This window comes from Trichechus manatus, unplaced genomic scaffold, assembly GCF_000243295.1.
Source record: "Trichechus manatus latirostris isolate Lorelei unplaced genomic scaffold, TriManLat1.0 scaffold00068, whole genome shotgun sequence".
Classification (NCBI taxonomy): Eukaryota; Metazoa; Chordata; class Mammalia; order Sirenia; family Trichechidae; genus Trichechus; species Trichechus manatus.
Window position 1 is genome coordinate 11,607,423 of NW_004444004.1, and position 25,858 is coordinate 11,633,280.

Here is a 25,858-nt window from a genome sequence, read left to right on the forward strand (position 1 = left end):
ATGTTGGAGAGGTTGTGGAGAGACTGGAACATTTATACATTGTTGGTGGGAATGTAAAATGGTACAACCACTTTGGAAATCGATTTGGCGCTTCCTTAAAAAGCTAGAAATAGAAGTACCATACGATCCAGCAATCCCATTCCTTGGAATATATCCTAGAGAATTAAGAACCGTCACATGAATAGATGTATGCACACTCATGTTAATTGCAGCACTGTTCATGATAGGAAAAAGATGGAAACAACCTAGGTGCCCATCAACGGATGAATGGATCAACAAATTATGGTATATTCACACAATGGAATAGTATGCAACAATAAAAAACATCCAAGAATCCGTGAAAAATCTTATAACATGGAGGAATCTGGAAGATATTATGCTGAGTGAACTTAGTCAGTTGCAAAAGGACAAATTTTGTATAAGACCACTGTTATAAAAAAACAGGAAAAGGTTTAAATACAGAAGACAACATTCTTTGATGGTTAATAGGGTGGGGAGAGAGGGAGAGGGTTATTCACTAACTAGAAAGTAGACAAGAATTATCTTAGGTGAAGGGAAGGACAGCACACACTGCAGAGGAAGTCAGCACAACTGAACTAAACCAAAGCTAAGAAATTTGCTGACTACATCCAAACACATCAAGGAACAGAGTAGCAGGGGCAGGGGTCTGGGGACCACGCTTTCAGGGGACATCTAGGTCAATTGGCATAAAAAAGCTTATTAAGAAAATGTTCTGCATCCCACTTTTGCGAGCGGCATCTGGGGTCTTAAAAGCTAGCGAGCAGCCATCTAAGATGCACCAATTGGTGACAACCCACCTGGAGTAAAGGAGAATGAAAAACACCATGGACACAAGGAAAGTATTAACCTAAGAGACAGAAAGGGCCACATAAACCAGAGACTTCATCAGCCTGAGATGAGAAGAACTAGATGGTGCCCGGCTACCACAATGACCACCCTGACAGGAAACACAACAGAGAGTCTCTGACGGAGCAGGAGAAAAGTGGGGTGCAGAACTCAAATTCTAGTAAAAAGACCATACTTAATGGTTTTATTGAGACTGGAGGAACCCTGGAAGAAGTAGCCCCGGGCTCTCTGTTAGCCCAAAACTAAAACCATTCCAGAGGCCAACTCTTCAGACAAAGATTAGACTGGACTATGGGACAAAAAATGATACTCGTGAAAAGTGTGCTTCTTAGCTCAAGTAGATACGTGAGATTAAATAAGCAGCTCTCGTCCGGAAGTGAGATGAGAAGGCAGAGAGGGTCAGGAGCTGGTTGAATGGACACGGGAAATCCAAGGTGGAAAGGAAGACTGTGCTGTCACAGTATAGGGAGAGCAAGTAGGGTCACAGAATAATGTATGTACAAATTTTTGTATGAGAGACTAACTTGAATTGTAAACTTTCACTTAAAGCACAACAATAAAGAGAAAAAAAAACCCTTTGCCATCGAGTCAATTCCGACTTATAGCAACCCTATAGGACTAAGTAGAAATGACTCATAAACTTTCCGAGGAGCGCCTGGTGGATTCGAACTGCTGACCTTTTGGTTAGCAGCCATAGCACTTAACCACTTCGCCACCAGGGTTTCCAAATGAAAAATAGGGAGGATAAAAATAACACCTACTCCATAGAGTCTATGCATGGATTATAAGAATGAATACATCTTAACACTTAAAATATTCTCTGGCACATTGTTAAGTACTCAATTGACGTTAATTATTACTTTTTTCTCTAGCACAAAAGGGATATGTAACACTCATGTAAATAATAGTTATTCTGAAGAGGTTTGGGGGCAGGGAGTGTCAGTCAATGCAGGAAGAAGTAAATGTATGTTGAATTCCACCTCCCGGTGGTTTGAATAAAAAGCCCCAGACACACAAACAAGAATCATTAACCTACTCAGTTGCTGATCTAGACTGCTGACCCATACTCTTTGTTTTCCAAACCATAGCTCCCAGCCTGTGTGTACATTCCGTCACTACTACCCATAGCCCTGCCAATGATCTTCTCTAGGCTTCCTCAGGCATCATAACCACACCACCTCTAAGTGCCTGAACGGGCACCATGTTCACAGAGCAATATTGAATTCCAAACACACAGGCAAGAAACCTAGTGATTCGTATACTTGTGATCTGCGGGAGAGGAGAGTAGTCTGTCCCTCAAGGTGCTCACGAAGCATAAGGAGTGTTAACATACAACAGTGAAGACTAGGGAAGAATAGGCAGAGTCACACAGGAGACAATCAATCTGGAGAAGGGGATGGAACTCACCACAAAATTCCATGGAAAGTAGGAATAAACTGGCTATGGTTTGACAAACAATTTTTGCTCAGAAAAAATTTAGAGGAGGCAGTGGAAGGAAAGATAAAGGGCTCAATGAGGATATGTTTCAAAGTAATATGGAATTCTCAAACACATTTGGAGACGCATCATGTCCCTTGATGGCACAATGGTTAAGTGCTCGACTGTTGACGGAAAGGTTGGTAGTTTGAGCCCACCAGATTAGATGCTCCATGGGGGAAAGATGTGGCAATCTACTTTCGTAAAGATGATAGCCTTGGAAACCCTATGGAGTAGTTCTACTCTGTCCTATAGGATTGCTATGAGTTGGAATTGACTTGATGGCAAAGGGCTTTTCATGTCCCTTACCTAGGCATAGCCTGGGTGGAGGAGGGCGAAGATTAACAATTTAGGGTTCTGTTCCTGCTTCTGCCATGCCTTTGATTTGTAACTCTGGGATAGTCTCTTGCCCTCTCAGTGCTCCTTATTGTCACTATTCTTGAGATAGGGAGAAGCACCCCTGAGCCCCAATTCTAATAAAAGAGTGAAGGGAATCATATCAGTGCCTGCCCTTGGGAGCAGCAGCAGAGATATAAAATTCAGTGTCCTGATCTTCATTCTGCAGGCCTATGTATAAGCTGGACTCCAGCCCGAATCCCAAAGAATGATTTATTTTCTAATATCATTCCTTCCAATAAATTGTTTTGTAGGGAAAGGTTTAAGATGTAACTAGGAGCCCAGGGTTTGGAATCAGATCCTGCTCTGCCACTAACAAGTTGCGTGGTCTTAGACGAGTTAATTATTCTATGAATCTCGTTTTTCACAGTATTAAAATTGGGACAAATACAATACCTACCTCACTGGGTTTTTGTGAGGATTGAGAAAATGCATATGAAGCACTTATCTCAGTACCTGGCACACAGTAAATGCTAAATAAATGTGACCTATTATTATAATTTAACCTCACTATTCCATATTTGGAGACAAGGGAAACAAAAGGAGATGAAGAAGGGGACTAATAAAAAAAAAGGCATTGCATGAGTTGTTGTAGAGGGGTGGGCTCAGTATCACTGAGAAGTATATGTTAGTGGGTGTGTTAGTTTCCTACTGCTGCTATAACAGAAATACCATAAGTGGGTGGCTTTAACAAAAATAAATTTATTTTCTCACAGTTTAGGATACTAGAAGTTCAAATTCAGGATACCAGCTCTAGGGGAAAATTTTCTTGCTCTGTCACCTCTGGGGGAAGATCCTTCTCTCTTTTCAGCTTCTGTTTTTTGGTTCCTTGGAGATCTTCATGTGGCATGGTATCTATCTTCCTCCATCTGTGCTTCCTTGTTTCTGTATCTGATCTGCTCTTTTATATCTCAAAAGTAATTGGCTTAGAACACACCCTACACTGATATGACCTCATTAACGTAACAAAGAAAACCCTATTCCCAAATGAGATTACATCCACAAGTATAGGGGTTAGGATTTACAGAACATATTTTTGGGGGACACAATTCAACTCATTACAGAGGGTGTACACATTGCTAAAACCAGGGTACAACTAGAGAAGGGAAAAAGCAGTAGTATCAGGAGTAATTAAGGCTGGGACTGATTTCAGGTGGTGACAACGAAAGAGAACTTGTTGGAGTGTTTGATCTGAGAGGCCTAGAACTGGCAAATAGGAGGAATCAGTTAATTAGCACCATATTAGCTAAAATTATGGGTACAGCTACATTCTTAGCAAGAAGTCCACTGTGAAGGGGTGACGTAGGCTGAAGAAGACAAGAGTCAGGGCAGGAGGCTGGGCAAAAACATATGAAGACCCTGGGCTTCTATTCTTAGAGGTCTGTATTCATTCAGTAAACATTAATGGGACATCTATTATGTGCAAGGCATGCTTATGGCATCTGAGGACATCAACTTATTCCCAGGGGTTCTCTTGCCTCCGTGAACTCCTCACCCAGGTCAGCATTCATACCCCTCTTCATTCATTCATTCAATTAATATTTATTAAAAACTTACTATGTGCCAGGTATTGTGTTGTTGGTGGTGGTGCCGTCGAGTCGGTTCCAACTCAGTGACCCTGTAGGACAGAGTAGAGCTGCCCCATAGGGTTCCCAAGGAGCGGCTGGTGGATTCAAACCGCCGACCTTTTGGTTAGCAGCTGATCTCTTAACCACACGCCACCAGGGCTGCAGGTATTGTGGTAGGAACTATATATACAAAGAGAAAAGAAAGAAAGGAAACAAAAAGACTTCTGAAGCAACCTATTTTCTGCACTCCAGGCAAAGGCCACTTTGTTGATCACCCTACCTTCACCCTATCCCAAACACTGACAGTTAGGTAGCCAATGTTTCCATTGTTGTGTCATCCACAAAACAAGCGGGTAGTCCTCTTGTGAATCATAGAATTTGCTTATATTATTATCCAGCTTGATTCAGAACACCATTTTCTTACAAGTTACAGTTTTCTTCTGATTCAATTTCCTGACCCAACTCACACAATGCTGTTCCCAGAACAGACCCCTCCCTGGGTCAGGGACTTTACAGCTATACCAAAAACCTCTAAGATGCTTCAAAGAGCTGATTGTGTTTCTGAAAACATTCCATTTGAACTACAATAATCATATTTTAAAATGTCTTTCAAAACATAATAAAATAACACACTCAAATGCAATATGTAACAATTTTTAATACATTGGAAATCACTAAGGTGTTATTTTGTGCTGCCAGGTGAATTAATTTTTGGTGCAGACCTTGCGTGAAAGCTACTCCTATCATCTCTGTTTAATTCAAGAATCTCCTGAGATTGCAAGTCGAGCTATCCAAAACACTGTTTCAATTTGCAATTTATCTGTGTGAATTTGGAATGGCTCTCCCCTGTGCAACCAAAACCTTATAGATAGATAACTAAAGATGAACATAAGAATACAGTGGACACCCAGAACCCCCTATTTCAAAGGATTATACTCATAAAACTTCATTCAAGTACTCATTTATCCTAAGTAAATGGTATAGATTTGCACTTAAAACATGTTAAGTTCTGTTTACATATTACAGCTCCCTATAAGATTCCATTTGGTTAAAAGAAAATACTGTTAAAAATGAAATTAAAAAAACCCACTGTCCTAAGTAAACTCTGAGCTGCCCACAAAGTATAACAGGGTAAGATCAACTACAAAGAGTAAGCAAACACATGGCATTCCAAGGAGGAGCCTATGCAGAAGAGCTATCTGGAAAGGATGGGCACCAAACTTTCCATATCAGTACATCTCTTCAAAGAACTGGATGACCTTTTCATAGGGCTCTTCACCGTTGTTAAGGCTCTTCAGCCTCACAGCACTTCTGCTATAGCCACTGTTCATATTCAGAATCCATGAGACTCCTCTCTCTGCTCGATTCAACTAAAATTGACTGTTCCTTCATCACTATGTCTACAATTATTGCCCGTTGAAGCAGTAAATAGCTTAAAAGAAAATGAAGTACAGATTGCCCTGGGTTCCCAGTTCCACACAAAGGCAGCTCAGCACCTAGTAGCCTGGGAAGAAAATGGCCCTAAGGGCTTTATGTCTGAGAATTGACCATCCATAGTTATACCTCACTCGCTTGTGCTTTAATCTGCCCTGCTAAAATCGAGCTCTTCCCACATCGCTACTTATAGGGCCTCAGAGTTCTTCATACCTTACATCAGTCAATTTTGGTGCAATTTATTTCAGTAGTATCACTTCTCAACCAAACCAAAACCCACTGCTGTTGAGTCAATTCTGACTCATAGCAATCCCATAGGGTTTCCAAGGCTGTAAATCTCTATGGAAGCAGACTGCCACATCTTTCTCCCGTGGAGCCGATGGTGGTTTCAAACCGCTGACCTTTCAGTTAGCAGTCGAGTGCTTTAACCACTGTGCCACTAGGGCTCTTTAACTTCTCAACAGTTGCCTTTTATCTTGCCTATCCTGTTCCCTGGGTACTCAACCTGGTCCACTGGCAGTCTATTTGAATGGTCCTTAAGCTTCTTTGTTCCTGTCCCTCTGGCTCCTCCCCTACTCAGTCAGCCTCCCTTTGTCCTTCTAGGTTCTCTCAGCAATGGCCCTAACCCAGCTCCTCATTTTCTTGTCTCTTCCTTGTCAATCCCAGGCTTCCCAGTGTACCTGAACCATCTACCTCTCCAATGATCACACCTGCCTCAGTCAACACCATTTTTCACTGAAAACAAACACAAACTCATATCATCCACTTCTGCTTTGTGATCATCTGCAGGGATGAAGATTCCATCTTTTATAAGAATTGTAAAGTAAAAGATGGCTTGGAGATTCTTTTTTAAAATAGTAACTCAGACTGCCTGTTTTCTTGATCCTGTAAACACATATAGATAAAGCTGGCAAAGGCAGGAATAAAACCCAACATAATATAGTTAACAATTCAAATAAATCCCTATGAGCCTGGGGCCCTTCAAACACATGTTATTTTACTGTCAGCTTGCACAGCCAGGTGCCTCCACTCTCTGCTTCCTGTTAACTGCTTTCTGCTTGTTTTTGAGAATTTCCCAAGTTCCCTTCCTTACTTTATTTATATTTATAAAAGCCTGATTATCATTTAAATTACATCAAAAGCAACTGATTGTGCTCCATCTGAAGCATAGCTGGAAAAGGGAGGAAGAAGGCCAGTGGGCAGGTTCTGGGGCAAATCCCACTGGGTGCCTCCATGCCTTTCTCCATCTCAGATACATTTATCCAAATGAAATCACATTAAGGTGAACATCAAAGGCATTCTTGAGGGGCAGGGCAGAAAAAAACTTGCAGCCTGAATGGCTTGTATAAAAATAGGAAAGTAAACACTTTAAACAGGGGACAGTTGTTTAGAGGAGGAGGTTTCAGGTGTAGATGGTCTGTATATAATCCTCATCTAAGGAGTTCTCGTTTTCCCCATCATCCGACGGGCCACTGCTTCCCCAAGTCAGCCCAGCCACCCAGCCCCTGCCTCTTTGCAGAAAAGGAACCGTTAATTGGGGGAACTGTGGTGAAGAACCTGAATAAAGATGGTACATCCATATAATGGAATACTAAGCTGATATTAAAAGAATCAGGTAGATCTCTATGTGCTGAAGTGAAAAGATTTCCAGAAAATACTGAGAAGTGAAAAAGGGAAAAGGTTTATATCTATATCTGTATCCAAGTCCGTAGATGGTGCAAATGGTTAACTGCTTGACTACTAACTGAGGTTGGAAGATCAGACTCACCCAATGGCACCTCAGATGAAAGGCCTGGCAATCTACTTCATAAAAATCAGCCACTGAAAACCTTATGGAGAACGGCTCTACTCTGCAACATATGGGTGGTCACCATGAGACAGAGTCAACTCGAGGGCAATTGGTTTCCTGTCTTCTTCTTTTATATCTATATCATGATACAATTTATGCTTTAAAACCCCCAAGACTATATATGTGAATGTAAGGATATTAAAAAACAAGTGCAGGTAAAGCTGGCAAGAAACACACTATTAACAGTGACCACCTCCAAAAAGGGAAGTTAAGGGGCATTGATGGGAATTTGCCTCTCATTTGATATATTTTGAATTTTTTTAACAGTGAATAAGGATTTTTTTATTGCATTTTAGATGAAGGTTTACAGAGCAAATTAGCTTCTCACTAAACAATTAATACACAAATTGTTTTGTGACATTGGTTGTCACCCCCATGACATGTCAACATTCTCCTTTTCTTGACCTTGGGTTCCCGATTACCAGCTTCCCTGTTCCCTCCTGCCTTCTCGTCCTTGCCCTGGGCTGGTGTGCCCCTTTAGTCTCATTCTGTTTTATGGGCCTGTCTAATATTTGGCTGAAGGGTGAACATCAGGACTGACTTCAGTACTTAGTTAACAGGGTGTCTGGGGGCCATCATCTCAGGGTTTCTCCAGTCTCTATCAGACCAGTAAGTCTGGTCTTTTTTTTTTTGTTGTTAGAATTTTGTTCTATATTTTTCTCCAGCTCTGTCTGTCCGGGACCCTCTATTGTGATCCCTGTCAGAGCAGTCACTGGTGGTAGCCGGGCACCATCTAGTTGTGCTGGACTCAGTCTGATGGAGGCTATGGTACTTGTGGTCCATACTCCTTTGGATAATCTTTCCCTTGTGTCTTTGGTTTTCTTCATTTCTCTCTTGCTCCAGACGGGGTGAGACCAGTGGAGTATTTTAGATGACCACTTACGAGCTTTTAAGACCCCAGGCACTACTCAACAAAGTAGGATGTAGAATATTTTCTTTATCAATTATGTTATGCCGATTGAGCTAGATGTCCCCCGAGACCATGGCTCCCAGCCCTCAGCCCAGTAATTCAGTCCCTCAGGGAGTTTGGATGTATCTATGGAGATTTCATGACCTTGACTTGGTCAAGCTGTGTTGGCTTCCCCAGTATTGTGTACTGTCTTACCCTTCACCAAAGTTACCACTTATCTATTGTCTAGTTAGTGTTTTTCCCTTCCCGCCTCTTCCTTCGCTAATAACCATCAAAGATTGTTTTTGTGTGTGTGTGTGTGTGTAAACATATTCATGAGTTTTTATAATAGTGGTTTCATACAATATTTATCCTTTTGGGATTGACTTACTTCACTCAGCATAATGCCCTCCAGATTCATCCATGTTGTGAGATGTTTCATGGATTCATCATTGTTCTTTATCATTGCATAGTATTCCATTGTGTGTAGGTACCATAGTTTGTTTATCCATTCATCGGTTGATGGACACTTAGGTTGTTTCCAGTTTTTGGTATTGTGAACAGTGCTGCAATGAACATGGGTGTGCATATGTCTATTTGTGTGACAGCTCTTATTTCTCTAGGATATATTCCTAGGAGTGGGATGGCTAGATCATATGGTATTTCTATTTCTAGCTTTTTAAGGAAGTGCCATATCGTTTTCCAAAATGGTTTCACCATTTTGCATTCCCACTAGCAGTGCATAAGAGTTCCAATCTCCCCACAGCCTCTCCAACATTTGTTATTTTCTGGCTTTTTATGTTTTTAGTTTTTTTTGTGATTCGTGTCAGTAATGTCAGGGTGAAATGGTATCTCACTGTGGTTTTGATTTGTATTTCTCTAATAGCTAGTGATCATGAGCATTTCCTCATTGTCTGTTAACCACATAAATGTCTTCTTTGGTGAAGTGTCTATTCATATCATTTGCCCATTTTTTAATTGGATTATTTGTCTTTATGTTGTAGAGGTGTTGGATTTTCCTGTAGATTTTAGAGATTAGACCTTTGTCAAATTTGTCATAGCCAATTTTTTTTCCCAGTCTGTAGGTTCTCTTTTCACTCTTTTGGTGAAGTCTTTTGATGAGCATAAGTGTTTAATTTTTAGAAGATCCCAGTTATCTAGCTTATCTTCTGGTGTTTTGTGTATTGTTAGTTATGGTTTGTATCCTATTTATGCCATGTATTAGGGCCTCTAGCATAGACCCTATTTTTTCTTCTATGATCTTTATAGTTTTTGGTTTTATATTTAGGTCTTTGATCCATTTTGAATTAGTTTTTGTGTCTGGTGTGAGGTATGGGTCCTGTTACATTTTTTTACAGATGGACATTCAGCCTTGCCAGCACCATTTGTTAAAAAGACTGTCTTTTCCCCATTTGATGGACTTTGGGCCTTTGTCGAATATCAGGTGACCGTAGGTGGATGGATTTATCTCTGGGTTCTCCATTCTGTTCCATTGGTCAATGCGTCTGTCACTGTACCTGTACCAGGCTGTTCTGACTACCATAGCTGTATAGTAGGTACTGAGGTCAGGTAGTGCGAGTCCTCCTACTTTATTCTCCTTCAGTAGTGCTTTACTTGTCTGGGGCCTCTTTCCTTTCCCTAAAAAGTTAGTGATTAGTTTTTCCATCTCTTTAAAGAATGCTGTTTATATTTGGATCTGTATTGCATTGTTTGTAGATTGCTTTGGGCAGAAATGACATTTTCACAATGTCGAGTCTACCTATGCATAGAGCATGGTATGTTTTTCCATTTATGTAGATCTCTTTTGGTTTCTTACAGTAGTATTTCATAGTTGTCTTTGTATAGGTCTTTTATATCCCAGGTTGGATTTATTCCTAAGTGTTATACATTTTTTACGGGCATTTATAAATGCTGTTGTTTTCCTGATTTCCTTTTCATCGTTCTTTTTATTGGTGTATAGGAATCTAACTGATATTTGTATGTTTTTCTTGTATCCTGCTACTCTGCTGAATCTTTCTGCTAGTTCCAGTAGTATTCTCATGGAGTCTTTTGGTTTTTCTATGTATAGTAGCATATCATTCTCAAAGAGGAACAGTTCAACTTCTTCCTTACAAATTTGGTTGCCCTTTACTTCTTTCTCTTGCCTTACTGCCCTAGCTAGATCTTCTAGCACAATGTTAAATAGGAGTGGTGATAAAGGGCATCCTTGTCTTGTTGCTGTTCCCAAGGGGAAAGTTTTCAGCCTCTCTCCATTAGGAATGATGATGGCTGTTGGTTTTGCATAGATGTCCTTTATTGTGTTGAGAAGTTTCCCTTCTATACCTATTTTATTGAGAGTTTTTATCAGGAATGAGTGTGTTGGACTTTGTCAAATGCTTTTTCTGTGACGCCTGACATGATCATGTGATTCTTTTATTTATGTGGTGGATTATGTTGATTTATTTATTTATTTTCTAATGTTGAACCATCCTTGCATACCTGGTATGGATCCCACTTGGTTGTGGTGTATTATTTTTTTTTGCTATGATGCTGAATTATATTGTATTGGCTAGAATTTTGTTGAGAATTTTTGCATCTATATTCATGAGAAATATTGTTCTGTAATTTTCTTTTTTTGTGATGTCTTTGCTTGGTTTTGGTATCAGGATTATGCTGGCTTCATAGAATGAATTCAGAAGTATCCCTTTATTTTCTGTGTTCTGAAATATTTTGAGTGGTACTGGTGTAAGCTCTTCTCTGAATGTTTGGTAGAATTCTCCAGTGAAGCCATCTGGACCCAGGCTTTTTGTTGTTGTTGTTGTTGTTGTTTTATTATTATTACCTTTTCAATCTCTTCTCTTGTTATAAGTCTGTTCAGATTTTCAATTTCAGTTTGGGTATGTAGTGTGTTTTCCATATCCTCTAAGTTTTCGTATTTCTTGGAGTATAGTTTTTCATAGTAGTCTGTTATAATCCTTTTTTTTCAGTTGGGTCTGCTGTAATGTCTCCCATTTCACTTCTTCTTGGAGTTATTTGTATCCTCTCCAGCTTTTCTTTTGTCAGTTTGGCCGATGGTTTGTCGATTTTGTTGATCCTTTCAAATAACCAACTTTTGATTTTGTTGATTCTTTCTATTGTTTTTCTATTCTCTATTTCATTTATTTCTGCACGGATCTTTACTATTTCCTTTCTTCCGGTGGCTGTGGGCTTCTTTTGCTGTTCTCTTTCTATTTGTTTGAGTTGTGTAGCTAATGTTTTGATTTTGTCCCTTTCTTCTTTTTTGATATGTGCAACTATTGCTATAAATTGACCTGTGAGCACTGCCTTTGCTGTGTCCCAAAGGTTTTGGTATGATGTGTTTTCATTCTCATTTGATTCTAAGAATTTTTTATTCCATCTTTGATTTCTTCTATTACCCAGTGGTTTTTAAGCAGGATGTTATTCAGTTTCCATGTAAGTGATTTTTTTTCCTTGCTCTTCCTGTTGTTAATTTTTATTTTTTGGCATGATTAGAAAAGACATTTTGTATTTTGTATTATCTCAATGGTTTGGATTTTTTTGAGGGTTGCTCTGTGGCCTAAGATGTGGTCTATTCTGGAAAACATTCCATGTGCATTGGAAAAGAATGTGTACTTTGCAGGAGTTGGATGGAGTGTTCTATATATGTCTAGGAGGTCAAGTTGGCTGATTGTGCCATTTAGGTCTTCTGTATCTTTGCTGAGTTTCTTCTTAGTTCTGTCCTTTACTGAGAGTGGTGTGTTGAAGTCTCCTACTATTATTGTGGAACTGTCAAATTCTCTTTTCAGTGTTGTTAGAGTTTGTTTTATGTATTTTGGAGCCCTGTCATTGGGTGCGTAGATGTTTATTATGGTTATGTCTTCATGATGGATCATCCCCTTAATCATTATATAGTGTCCTTCTTTGTCTTTTATGGTAGATTTCGTTTTAAAGTCTATTTTATCTGAGATTAGAATTGGTAGTTGTTAGCTTGATATATTTTTTTTCCAACCTTTGACTTTTAATAAATTCACGTCTTTGTTTCTAAGGTGTGTCTCTTGTAGACAGCATATTGATGGATTCTGTTTTTTTAACCATTCTGTCCTCTGAGGACTGCCTTTGCTGTGTCCCAAAGGTTTTGGTATGATGTGTTTTCATTCTCATTTGATTCTAAGAATTTTTTATTCCATCTTTGATTTCTTCTATTACCCAGTGGTTTTTAAGCAGGATGTTATTCAGTTTCCATGTAATTGATTTTTTTTCCTTGCTCTTTCTGTAGTTAATTTCTACCTTGATGGCATTGTGGTCAGAGAAGATACTTTGAATTATCTCAACGTTTTGGATCTTGTTGATGATTGCTCTGTGGCCTAAGATGTGGTCTATTCTGGAAAACATTCCATGTGCGTTGGAAAAGAATGTGTTCTTTTCTGCTTTTGAGTGGAGTGTTCTGTATATGTCTATGAGGTCAAGTTGGTTGATTGTGGCCTTTAAATCCTCTGTATCTTTGTTGAGTTTCTTTCTAGATGTTCTGTCCTTTACCATGAGTGGTGTGTTGAAATCTCCTACTATTATTGTGTAACTGTCAATTTCTCTTTTCAGTGCTTTTATGTATTTTGGAGCCCTGTCATTAGGTGTGTAGATATTTATTTTTATTTTGTAAGATATTTATTATGATTATGTCTTCATGACGGATTGTCCATTTAATCATTATATAATGCCCTTATTTGTCTTTTATGGTGGATTTTGTTTTAAAGTTTATTTTATCTGAGATTAGTAATGCTACTCCTGCTCTTTTTTGGTTGCAGTTTACTTGACATATTTTTTCCCATCTTTTGATTTTTTTAATATATTTATGTCTTTGTTTTTAAGGTGTGTCTCTTATAGACAGCATACTGATAGGTCCTGTTTTTTTATCCATTCTGTCACTCTCTGTCTTTTTATGGGTGCATTTAAGTCATTTACGTTCAGTGTGATTATTGATATGTATGAGTTTATTGCTGTCATCTTGTAGTGCTTTTTTTGTGGTGCTGTCATTTTCTTTGTTCTTACTTTCCTGTGCTGAATTCCTTTTGTAGATTTTGTGTTTAATGATACTTTATGTTTTTCTTCTTTTTTGATTAGTAGGTATATTAACTTTCTTTGTGGTTGCCTTAAAATTTACCCCATCTTCCCAAGTTTGAACTCGTCTTCTATTGCTTGATATAGCATTGACGTCATCTGCATTCTAAAGTTCTATGCCTACACCATTTATTCCCTCTTTTATTGTTCAGATGTTGTGATTTACAGATTGACCTCTCTGGTTCCCTGTTGTAAATTTTTTAGTTTTGTTTTGTCCTTTAGAGTTCATTACCTATGTTTGTATCTGGCTGATGTGGTCTTGCATCCTAGATTCAGGCTGTTGTCTGATGTTGTTGGTTCTATAACCGAAGGACTCCCTTTAATAATTCTTGTAAGTTTGGTTTGGTTTTTACTCATTCCCTTAATTTCTGTTTCTCTGGAAATGTCCTAATTTCGCCATCTTATTTGCAGGGTATATTAGTCTCAGTTGGCGATTTTTTTCTTTCAAGGTTTTATATATGTTATCCCATTGCCTTCTTGCCTCAATGGTTTCTGCCAAGTAATCAGAGCTTAGTCTTATTGTTTCCCCCCTGCATGTGAATTTTTGTTTTTCTCAAGCTGCTCTCTGGATTCTTTATCTTTGGTTTTAGCAAGTGTGATTATAATATGTCTGGTGTTTTTCTTTTTGAGTCTATCCTATATGGGGTCTTTTGAGCTTCTTGGTAAGCTTTTCATCATTCATGATATTAGGGAAGTTTTCTGTCAGTAAATCCTCAATGATCCTCTCTGTGTTTTCCGTTTTCTCCCCCTATTCTGGAACTCCAATCACACACAAATTTTTGCTTTTAATTGTATCCCACGTTGTTCTCAGAGTTCTTTATTTTTCTTCATTCTTTTCTCCAATTTTTCCTCAAACAGTGGTATCCAAGGTTTTGTCTTCAGTTTCACTTATCCTGTCTTCCATTGTTTCAAATTTGCTCCTCAAATCTTCTATGGCACTGTCCATTTCTGAAATCTTCTTTATCTTTTGTATTTCTAATTGCTGTTTTTGTATGATTTCTAGTTGTTTTTTTATTTTGACATTTTGTTCCTGTATTTTTTTCTTGAATTATTGCATTGTTTTATCTGTTTTTCCCATGATTTTGTCTATTTTTTCCTTATTTTTGTCTGCATTTTCCTTAATCTCTTGGAGAGCCCTGAATATTAAAGTTTTGATTTCCCTATCAGGTAGTTCCAGTATCTTTTCTTCTACCAGAAGGTCATCTGGTGTTTTATTTTGGACACTTTCTGGAGCTATCCTGTCCCATTTTTTTATATGTTTTGATATAGTCTGCTATCTTCGTGACATTCAGGAATTATTTTCTTCATTTATTGATTGTAGATTTGTTTGTTTTGTCCTTTTTATATTTGGTTATGTCTAGGCAGACAGGCTGGTCGTTCTTTGCTGTTTGTTCGCCTGTGGGCATGACACTTCTCACCACCTTGTCCAGGTGGGCTGGACCAGTCACTCAGTGGGTTCTCTGTCTCTTACTGGGAGCTCTGTGAAGTTGCCTTCCCATACTCCTTGTCTGCCATGCTTGGTGGCTGAGGGATCCAAGATGGCATGTCCGTGCTGTGCCAGCTGGCAGGGTACTTCCACTCTGCAGCTCTCCTTGTTCTCTGTTCTCTGTCAGCCTCCTACTCCATTTGATGCTTGGTTGAGTTCTTTATTCCCTCATTTGCTGTTTAGGGTTCCAGGATTGATTATTATAACTGTTTTACTTAGTTTTTAGGGTCTTTGCTGTAGAGGGACCATGTGGTGCTTCTGTGTATAGCACCATGTTGGCTCCGCCTCCTGAATGAGGAATATTTTTATTATACACAAAAGTAAAATTAAAATAAGAAGATGATTTCAAGATTGAAGGTGAAACCAGTGTGATCCTGAGAAGCCTTGCCCTCCTGTCCTCTACTCACCCACCAACATGAATTCATACTAACTCAGGCTACAGATGGCCATTTCAGTTCCTCAAAGGGTCTGTGCTATTCCAGGCTCTCACACATGCTTTCCTTACAGCCTAGAATACCCTCCCTGTTCTGCTTAGATGTCACTTCCTCCAGAAAGATTCTCCCACACACTGCCGTGCTCAGTCCTCCCCTATTCCCCCACCCACCCTGCCTGCATTGCAGAGCTTAATCAAGGAACTCTGGAACCAAGGCAAGCATGCAGTTTGTTGGCCAAGTTAAATGTCCAGTAAAAAGGGGAAATGACAAGTTCAAGGAACTACCAGAGGAGAGTCACAGTTTTAGGGTGAGCTGCCCCCACGTGGATAGCCTTAAGAGTCACATGTTATTCTTAAGTGGTACATACTCCGACTTTCCCCATCACAGTACCTACCACTCAGCATTGTAATTGTCTGCTTGCTTGTCTGTCTCCCTCACTAAAATGCAAATGCTATGAGACCATGAAAGAAAAAAGCTTGTCTATTTTATTCTCGACTATAGTTTAGAACTAGCATCAGACCAGACCACTTGCTGTCAAGTCAACTCCAACTCATGGCAATCCCATGTGTGTCAGGGTAGTCTTGTGCTCCATGGGGTTTTTTGGAAGCTGATTGCCAGGCCTTTATTCTGAGGTGTGTCTGGGTGGACTCAAACCACCAACCTTTCTGTTAGCAGCTAAGCAGGTTAACCATTTGCACCACTCAGAGACTCCAGAACTAGCACCAAACCCAAGCCAAACCCATTTCCCTTGAGTTCATTCTGACTCACAGCAACCCTATAGGACAAAGTAGAACTGCCCCACAGGGTTTCCAAGCAGGGGCAGATTATCCAATAAACAAGGTATGCACGGGCTTACTTGTGCTTACTTACTAATCTGTAGTGAACAATTTCACATGGGTTTCACCACATCTTTGATAATAGGTGGTAGAGCTGATAGGACCTTGTGATGGAAGTTTCTGAAGCAAGCTACTGGGTGCCATTGACTGAAATAAAGACAGCAGGGAAAATGGAAAGCTAAACCAGTTTAGAGTGACAAGTGTGTGTCTTGGTTAGGTGAGGAATTCAATTCTCATTTAATTCTCACAACAACTCAATGACATACTATCCCTCTTTTAGAAACGAGGCTCTGAAGATTGTTAAGATGAGTAAAATAACTTGCTCAAAGTCACATGTCTAGTAAGTAACAGAGATGGACTCAAAACTAGATCTATCTGATTCCAAAAGCCATGTTTTTTTTGTTTTCTTTCTTTTTTTTTTTAACTTTATCCCACTCAGCATTTTACAAAGGGAAATTTTCATGGCAGTGGGTCTTTAGCAGAATGTGGAAGGCAAGAAATGATAAGGCTATGCTACATATTGAATTTTGTCCTCCAAAAACGTGTGTCAGCTTGGCTAGGCCACAATTCCCAGTATTGTGTGGTTGTCCTCCATTTTGTGATCTGATGTAATTTTCCTATGTGTTGCAAATCCTAACCTCTATGATGTTAATGAAGCAAGATTAGAGACAGTTATGTTAATAAGGCAGAACACAATCTACAGGATTAGGTTGTATCTTGAGCAATCTCTTCTGAGATATAAAAGACAGAAGTGAGCAGAGAGAGGGAGGAACCTCATTACCACCAAGCAGGAAGAGCCAGGAGGAGAGCACATCCTTTGGGCTCGAGGTTCCTGTGCTGAGAAGCTGCTAGACCCAGGGGAAGAATGATAACAAGGACCTCCTCCAAGAGCCTACAGAGAGAGAAAGACTTCCCTGGGAACTGGGGCCCTGAATTTGGATTTTTAACCTCTTAAACTGTGAGACAATAAGCTTCTGTTTGTTAAAGCCATCCACTTATGGTATTTCTGTTATAGCAGCACTAGATAACTAAGACAGGCAGAGAGGAAGTAAAGAGGGCTTTTTCATTGGGCTTCTTCTGCCTGATGGAGATGTGGTATGGTAAAATTCATGTGAAACTGTTCACTATACATTAGTAAGTACACACAAGTAATCCCACACTTATCTTGCTTACTAGGTCATCAGCCCCTGTCAGGGATTGTAATTTGAAAAGAGGCTTTCATTCTGTAGGAAGGTGCAGTCAGATTGGGAGAGAGACAGATGCCAGCCATACCTAGAAGCAGAGTCTTTGATGTGGTGAAAAAATGTGTAATTGTCCGCTACAGATGATCTCATATGCAAGGAAAGCACAGTGCTTACCTTGCCTATTAGATAATCCACCCTTGTTTTCCAAGCCTTTAAATCTTTATGGAAGCAGACTGCCACATCTGTCTCCTGTGGAGCTGCTGGTGCGTTCAAACTGCTGACCTTTTTGTTAGCAGCCAAGTGCTTTAACCATTGCACCACCAGGTTCCTTAGAACTAGCACCAAAAATAAATAAATAAATAAAATCAAACCCCTTGCTGTCGTGTCGATTTCAACTCATAGTGACCCTATAGGACAGAGTAGAACTGCCCCACAGGGTTTCTAAGGAGCTGCTGGTGGATTTGAACTGCTGACTTTTTGGTTAGCAGCAGAGCTCTTAAGCACTGTGCCACCAGGGCTCCAGAACTAGCACAGTAGATGTTAAATATTTATACATGGGGTAGATGTATAAATCACAAAGATCAGTGACTTACTCAAGAAAAGTAATGTTGCAGATGGGAAAATTTTGCATTTTTTATACTAGGGGCTTTAGATTCTCCTAACCGTGAGACTGAGAGAACCAAGAAGAACCAAGAACTGGGTACCAAGCACAGCTTTTAGTGGGAAAAATTAAAAGTGGTCTCTCCCTGATTAGACTACTCCCTTGACATAGGGCAGTTTCTCAACCTTGGTACTACTGAATTTTGAGCCAGATAATTCTTTGTTATGGAGTGCTGTCTTGTACACTGTAAAATGTTTAGCAGCATCCGTGGTCTCTACTCATTAGATGACAATAACACAATACCACAAGTTGTGGCAACCAAAAATGTCCCCAGACTTCGCCAAATGTTGCCTGGGAGGCAAAATCACTGACATAGGGTCTTCATAGATATAAGAGAGCAGTACAGTGTAAAAGAGACAACATTTTGATGCTCACATGCACCCCCTCTTTGACATATCATGGTTTCGTCCTTACAAGCAGAAGGGCTCCAAGTGAATGATCGTAATAACTGAGTAGGTAGAGCTATTGGACTATTGGACCAATAATCTTAAGTAGGTGACACAAGAGTTAATGTATAGTCGACCTTTACTAAGCATTCACAGGTTTGAAATTCAGTTTCAATTATTCTCAGGTGATTCTGAAGGTTCATGACACATAGTCATTTATCAGTGTGCTGAGGCATGAAATTGTACCATGTATTCTCTGTGGCTGGTGCACGGAGGTGAGTTACTTAGCTATTGCGTGAACCCGCCACTAACATCATTTTCTATCAAGTGCTTGTATCTTAACATGGCTTTGTTGTTCTCTATTGAAAATGGGTGACATAGTAATTTTTAGGAATGGGGGTTACTTTCTTGTAAAAAACTCTATACGAAGAATGCCAAATTTGTTAGTAATGCTGATGAAAGGGAAGTGGTCTAAGAGTGTGGTGGCTTATATTACTGATAGAATTTATTTTAAGAGCTTTATGAATTATTTTAGACCTGTATTTATGGAATTATTAAAGACCCAAAAGGTTCCCTTCAAATTTTTGGTCAAACTTCACTACATTTTATGGGGAAATTACGTTCTGTAGTGGTATTCATGAATTTGGGAATCTTTAAAGATCTCAAGACTTAACCCTCAAGAATGGTGAGGATCTACAAAAATGTAGAGTTCTCAGTTGTGCCCCTTCCTCTCTGTTACTACAATCACAGTCTTAAGTCAAATTGCAACTAGCTGTTTGATTGCCTGTCTCCTTAATGCCACCAAGCCGTCTTCCCCATTGTAAGGAACAAATATATGCCCTATGTGATATTCAGATTATGTAACTCCTCTATTCTCAAGCCTATAGTGTATCACCCCACAGCATATCAAATCCAAATAAAAGTCTTGATTGTGATTGAACTTTTAGGCTCTGCATTAAATGCTTATACTCCATCAGTTACCATTCTTAATTTTTCTGAAAATTCTCACTCAGCTCTTTACCGTGGCCTTACTTTTCGAAAACTAGGTTTTTTTCCTGCTATCTCCATATTATCTATCAGGTAGGAGAAACTCAGTTTAAAAAGCCCTTTTTACTTCCTCTCTCCCTTATCATTTCTTGCCTTCCACATTCTACTAAAGACTCACTGCCATGAAATACCCCTTTTGTAAAATGCTAGGTGGGATAAAGCGAAAAACATGGCCTTTGGAATCAGACAGACCTTATTTTGAATCCATCTCTGCTAATTACTACACATGTGACTTTGAGCAAGTTACTTTATTTATCTCTACAATCTTCAGAGCCTCATTTCTAAAAGGGAGATGATGTATCACTGAGTTGTGAGAATTAAATGAGAATTGAATTCCTCACCTGACCGAGACATACACTTGTCACTCTAAACTGGTTTAGCTTTGCATTTTCACTACTGTCCTTATTTCAGTCAATGGCACCCAGTAGCTTGTTTCAGAAACATCCATCACCAGGTCCTATCAGTTCTACCATCTATTATCTTTCATATATACTGCCCATCTCTTCATCTGCACTATTATCATTCTACCTTTATATCTGGCCTAGACTAGTACATTAGCCTCCTAACTGGTAGTCTTGCTATCATTCTTCACATTACCCACCCATTCCCCATATAGCTTCCAGATTTGATCTTTTTTAAAAGATTAATCAGATTGTGTTATTTCCCTGCTTAAAACTTTGCAATGGCTTCTACTTGAACTTAGAATATAACCCACATTCTATACCATGGCCTTCAAGATCCTACGTAATTTCATTACAGCAGAGTGGTTAATGCAGTAGGCTCTGGAGAAAGACTCTCTGGAGTTGAATCACAGCTTCACCACTTCCTAGCTATAGAACCTTAGAAGAGTAACCTTTCAGAGAATCAGTTTACTCAAGTATAAAAGGGAACAATAATAGTAACCTACCTCATAAGATTATTGTGATGATTACACATAACATACATTTAGTAAATGTTACTTCTTGTTGTTAAATAATTCAAAATATTTAAATATAACTTACAGGACCTTGTAAAATCTGACTCTGACTTACTTTTCCAGCTTGCTCTTTTGCCATTTTCCTCTTTGGTCACCCACTCCACCACTTGGGCCATCATTCAGGTGGAGTGGGTCAGTAGTAGGTCAGTCATTCTCAGACTTTAGATCAGAATCCTCTTGAAGACTTTTCAAAACACAGATTAATGGATCCCCCCTTCAGAATTTATGACTCCATAGGTCTGGGGTGAGGCCTGAGAATTTGCATTTCTAACAAGCTTTCAGGTAATGCTGATGCTGATGTTGCTGGTCTGGAGACCACATTTTGAGAATGACTGCTCTACAGCATTTATATCTTTGTTAATATTGTTGCTTCTTTCTGGGATGCTCTTCCCCTCCATCAATGACGTTGGATCCTGCTCAACCTGGAGAAATGGCTCTTGAGGGAAAAAGAGCCCAACTTGTCAAAGTCTCTAAAAGGCAGACTTTAAGGAAGAATTTAAAACATCAGAACTTTTCAAAACAGGAATTGGCTACCTAAGGAATTAGTGAGTTTATTGTTACTGGAGATGTTACATTAGAGGTAACAGAGGCATTTCCTGGGCTGTTGAAGTTCAGTATTTCTCAGTATAGATCATGATCCATTTGGATCATAATCATCTAAGGGTGCCTTCTACCAAGGCAGAACAGGATTCACCCCAAACCTATAAAAGCAAAATCTCTGGGGATGGAACCTGGGGCTGTGATTTCTAAGAAGCTCCCCCAGGTAATTCTGATGCAGTTGGACCATGGTTCACATTTGGAGAAACACTGATAAAGAGGTTAAATACATGTGCTTTGCATGAAATGGAACTTAGTTTTAATTCTCATACGGGTATCTTATCTAAGTATAGGAAGGGTAGAGAAGTACTGGAGGGGGAAGATAAGAGAAATCCCAGCACATCCTAGGTCAGTGTTTCTCCGATATAATTTGGCATTGACAGTCTAAAAGTGGGGTTTGAGCATTTGTATTTTTTTAATCTCCCTAGAGGATTCCAACACACTGCAAGTGTTGAAAACTACTATGAAATGAATGTGTCTATCTCTAGAGCTAAAAGTAGTTGATCCAAGGATCATCTGCATCAGAATCATCTTGGGGAAATTATTGGAAATGCAGATTGCTGAGCTTTGCCTAAAACCTAATTACATCGAAATCTCTGGGAGTGAGACCCAAGAACTTACACATTCAACAAGTTCCCCAAGTTATACTTAAAACACTGAAGAGTAAGAACAACAGCATAAGACATAATGCAGCATCTTCAGCTTCCTTTGCATCTCTTCTTGGAGAGTCTAATTCTGTATTTGGTGCTGCAAAGCGAATTCTATAAATTTTATCAGCATATTGACTGGTACAGCTAAAATTGTCAAATTATGTATTTTGCCAAACATAATTATTAACTGAGATTTTGGTTGACTTTTATGTACAGTGAGCAAAAGGTCTATTAAGGACTATATTCAAGAGGATTAAGATAAAATATATCCAGTAGTTTTTATTCCTTAAAATAATCCAAACACCTCTTTAAAGGGTGGGGTTGAGGGGTTGGAAAATGTAAATATATTTAGTTTTCCAACTTCTTAACTCATATAGCTTAAAACATTTTCTAGAAATAAGTGTATGTGAAGGAGGTGGGGTCAAAGTCAATCATGACACCTAAACCACAATAAAATTCCAAATTTAGCAGATTATCTGTATGTTTCTAAGTACATGGGTATTTCACATCTGGGTAGATAAACTATTGAGATGATTCTTTTGATTTTATACTTTTCACATGGATGTTTTATCAACACATTAACCTAGTCATCATAAAGTGCCAAAATTCAAGATGGCTATAATGGCCTAGTTATTTAACTAAAGCACTTTTTTAAAATATTTATTTTTACACAGAATCCTATAAATACTCCAAAATCATTTCTAAAGCAAGAGGTTATCTAAAGACTTTGGTAGTATTATTATCATAATTATTTTCTGGTACTGCTGATAATTATAGTCTCTTAAACCATTTCTATATGTTTCTATGGATTTTCAGCACATTTTCAAATACAAATGAGCTTTTCCAGGAAAATGCTTACTCATGCAATCATAGCTTCAGATTATATGTTCAAAATGCATCCAACAATCCTGCCAATCTCTCTCTCATTCTAGTATAAATCTTGGAAAGACAGAGCTCTCAGTGATGCTGGGGGTTTTGGGTGGAGGGAGAGACTAGAATCAAAGATCTGTTTTAGTCCTTTCTCCCTTTAACCTTATCTGCCTCTTCCTGATGCCTGAGACAGAGAGATAGCCCCAGGGAATCATCTTGTCCTCAAACCTGTCTTATCAATATAATGTCCTTACCTCAGTCCTGTCCTCCCCCAGATATAACTACTGCCTATTGAATTACACATCTGTTCATGTGTTTCTCTCTCTGTGAGATCATGTGTAGCTTTGAGCAGGGGTTACTAGAGGAAGGGGGTGTCACCATCTCTAGCAGCAGCAGTATTTATTGATTGCTCTACCAGGTACTTTATATATAATTCATATAATTCTCACAAACACTCAACAAGCATAGGAACTGTATTATTATCCTCATCACAAAGTTGTAGGGACAGGGGGTCAGGGTAATAAAGTAACTTATCCAAAGTTGCAGAGGCAGTGACATTGGAAAATCAGAATTTTAACTCAGTATTGTCTTTTGTTAGCACCATATACAAATATTCAAGAGGGGCAGTCTAGCATGGTGTTGAGCAGAACTGGTTCTGGAGCCAGCCTGCCTGAGTTTGAATTCAGGCTCTATCAATTACTGACTATAATTTTGAGCAAGTTAACTTCTCTGGGCCTCAGTTTCCTTACCTGTAAAATGGGGATGATAATACCTACCCCATAGAGTTGTTGTGAGCATTAAAAGAGTTAATACATGTACCTGGCACTTGGTAAAGGATCAATAAGTGGTACACAGTATTAAGTGGGTTTAAATGAAGATGATGAACTCTATAATCATTCACTGGTTAGATGATAAAGAGGAAAATAGCCTCTCCATATTAAGACAACATTACCTATCATTAGTTGGAGAAAGAAAGATCAAGTCTTAACTAGAAAGAGTCAATATTTCAAACTCCTAGATGGGCTCTCCTTTCTAGATCTTAAAATCTTTTCCTGGACGTATATTGTTCCCTGTTTCAAATGCATTTCATCAGCATCACTTTCAAATGGCCTTCTTGAAATTTGCTGACTTACAACTATGAGTTCTTCCCTCCCTGTCAGAAAGAACATTGACGACCAAACCAATTTAGTGGCTCTTTCCGACTAATGAGGCACAAAGGACTGCTGTATTTAGGAAAACTATTTGCAGCACCCTCAGTTTTCCCTATGTGAGGGAACATCATCTTGTAAGAAGTCTTTGGATCATTGTTCCCAAGGTATTCATGGGGACTTTTCAAGTCTAGAAGTAGGACTCTACCTAAGAATAAAACCAAACCACACCCGTTGCCGTCGAGTCGATTCTGACTCATAACGACCCTATAGGACAGAGGAGAACTGCCCCATTGGGTTTCCAAGGAACGGCCGCTGGATTCAAACTGCCGACCTTTTGGTTAGCAGCCTGAGCTCTTAACCATTGTGCCACCAGGGCTCCCCACCTAAGAATACTCAACTCCATTTGAATCACAGTAAGGTTTTTGTGGGCAGTAAATGATAAGAAACAGGTGCCAAAATTTCTAATACCTTCTTTTATTTAAACAATTCAAGAAGAAAGCTATAATGATACACTCTTAGGGGCATGTTGTTGTTGTGTGCCTTCAAGTCAATTCCGACTCCCAGCAACCCTATATTGACAGAATAGAACTGCCCTTAGGGGCTAAGTAACCCAAATTATACTCCTAGAAATACATTGGACAGTGAGCACACACCTTGTCTACCACAGATCTTTAGATTTGGAGATTGTGAAATATTTATCTGCTGCTCTTATTCCTTTTTGAAGTCAAAAGATTATCCTCATTTCACAGTTGCAAAGCTGAAGGTCATAGAGGCTATACTGGTTTATTATGATGATGAAAGTATTAGTATTATTACTAAAGATTATATTGAATACGGTACCCAACATTCCAGTTACTGTTCCTGTAAAACAAATTACCCCAAACTTAGTGGTTTAAAGCAAAAATAATTTTATTATCTCTCATGGTTTCTGTGGGTCAGAAATTTCAGGAAGGGCTCAGCTGGGCAGTTGTGACTCAGGATCTTACCTGATTACAGTCAGATGGTGACTGGAGCTAGAATTGCAGGGGCTGAAGCAGCAGAGGGCTGGCCAGGCATTCCTCTCACTTCATGTGGCCTCTCCAAGTGGGCTAGTTTGGGCTTCCTCAATGTATGGCGGCCTCAAGACAGTTGTAAACTTACATGGCAGCTCAGGGCTCCAAGAAGGTCTCCAAAAGAACCAGGAAGACACTGCATCATTTTTTATGGCTTAGTCTTAGAAGTCACATTACATCACTTCTGCTGTAGTCAAGCCCACCAAGATTCAAGGTGAGGCAACATAGACCTCACCTCTCCAAAGGAGAAGTCAATCTCAACATTATTTTGTAAGAAGAACATGAGGCATGAGAGATATTGTTGTAGTCATCTTACAAAATACATAACTAAGTGGGTAGATATGCTTCCCTGCATTCATCCAGAACTATAGAAAAACCTATTTAAATTAAGACATAACTAAAGAATCACCATCCAACAAACTTATTTGGATGTGGAGCCTTTTTTATGTAGGTCTGCCATAAACATTTCCTGAAACATTATTCCATGGAATATATTTTGAAAAATTCTGTGATGATCCAACAACAACTTTCCCTAAAGATTTACAGTTTTTCAAAATTAAAATTGCCCATTTTAATAGTATCAGCATATCTGCTAACACACCTTTAGTCAAAACTTCCAACAAGAAATACTATTTCTTCTGTGTTAGCATTGTATGTAGATAGGTTGCCTTATTTTTCTTGTTTGTTGTGTGTGTGTGTGTTTATTTTATTTTATTTTTGGTGCAAATATACACACAAAATATACACCATTTCAATGAATTTTACATGTATATTTTGGTGGCTTTGTTTACATTCTTCAAATTGTAACAATTCTCTCTATCCTTTTCCACATTATTCCACCACCATCAGCATTCTTAAGGCCCCCTAAAATTGTTTTTAGTTGAGATTTATTATTGGATGCTATTTTTGCCTTTGATAAATGGACTTTCTAATTGAATTTCATATCTTTAGTGTT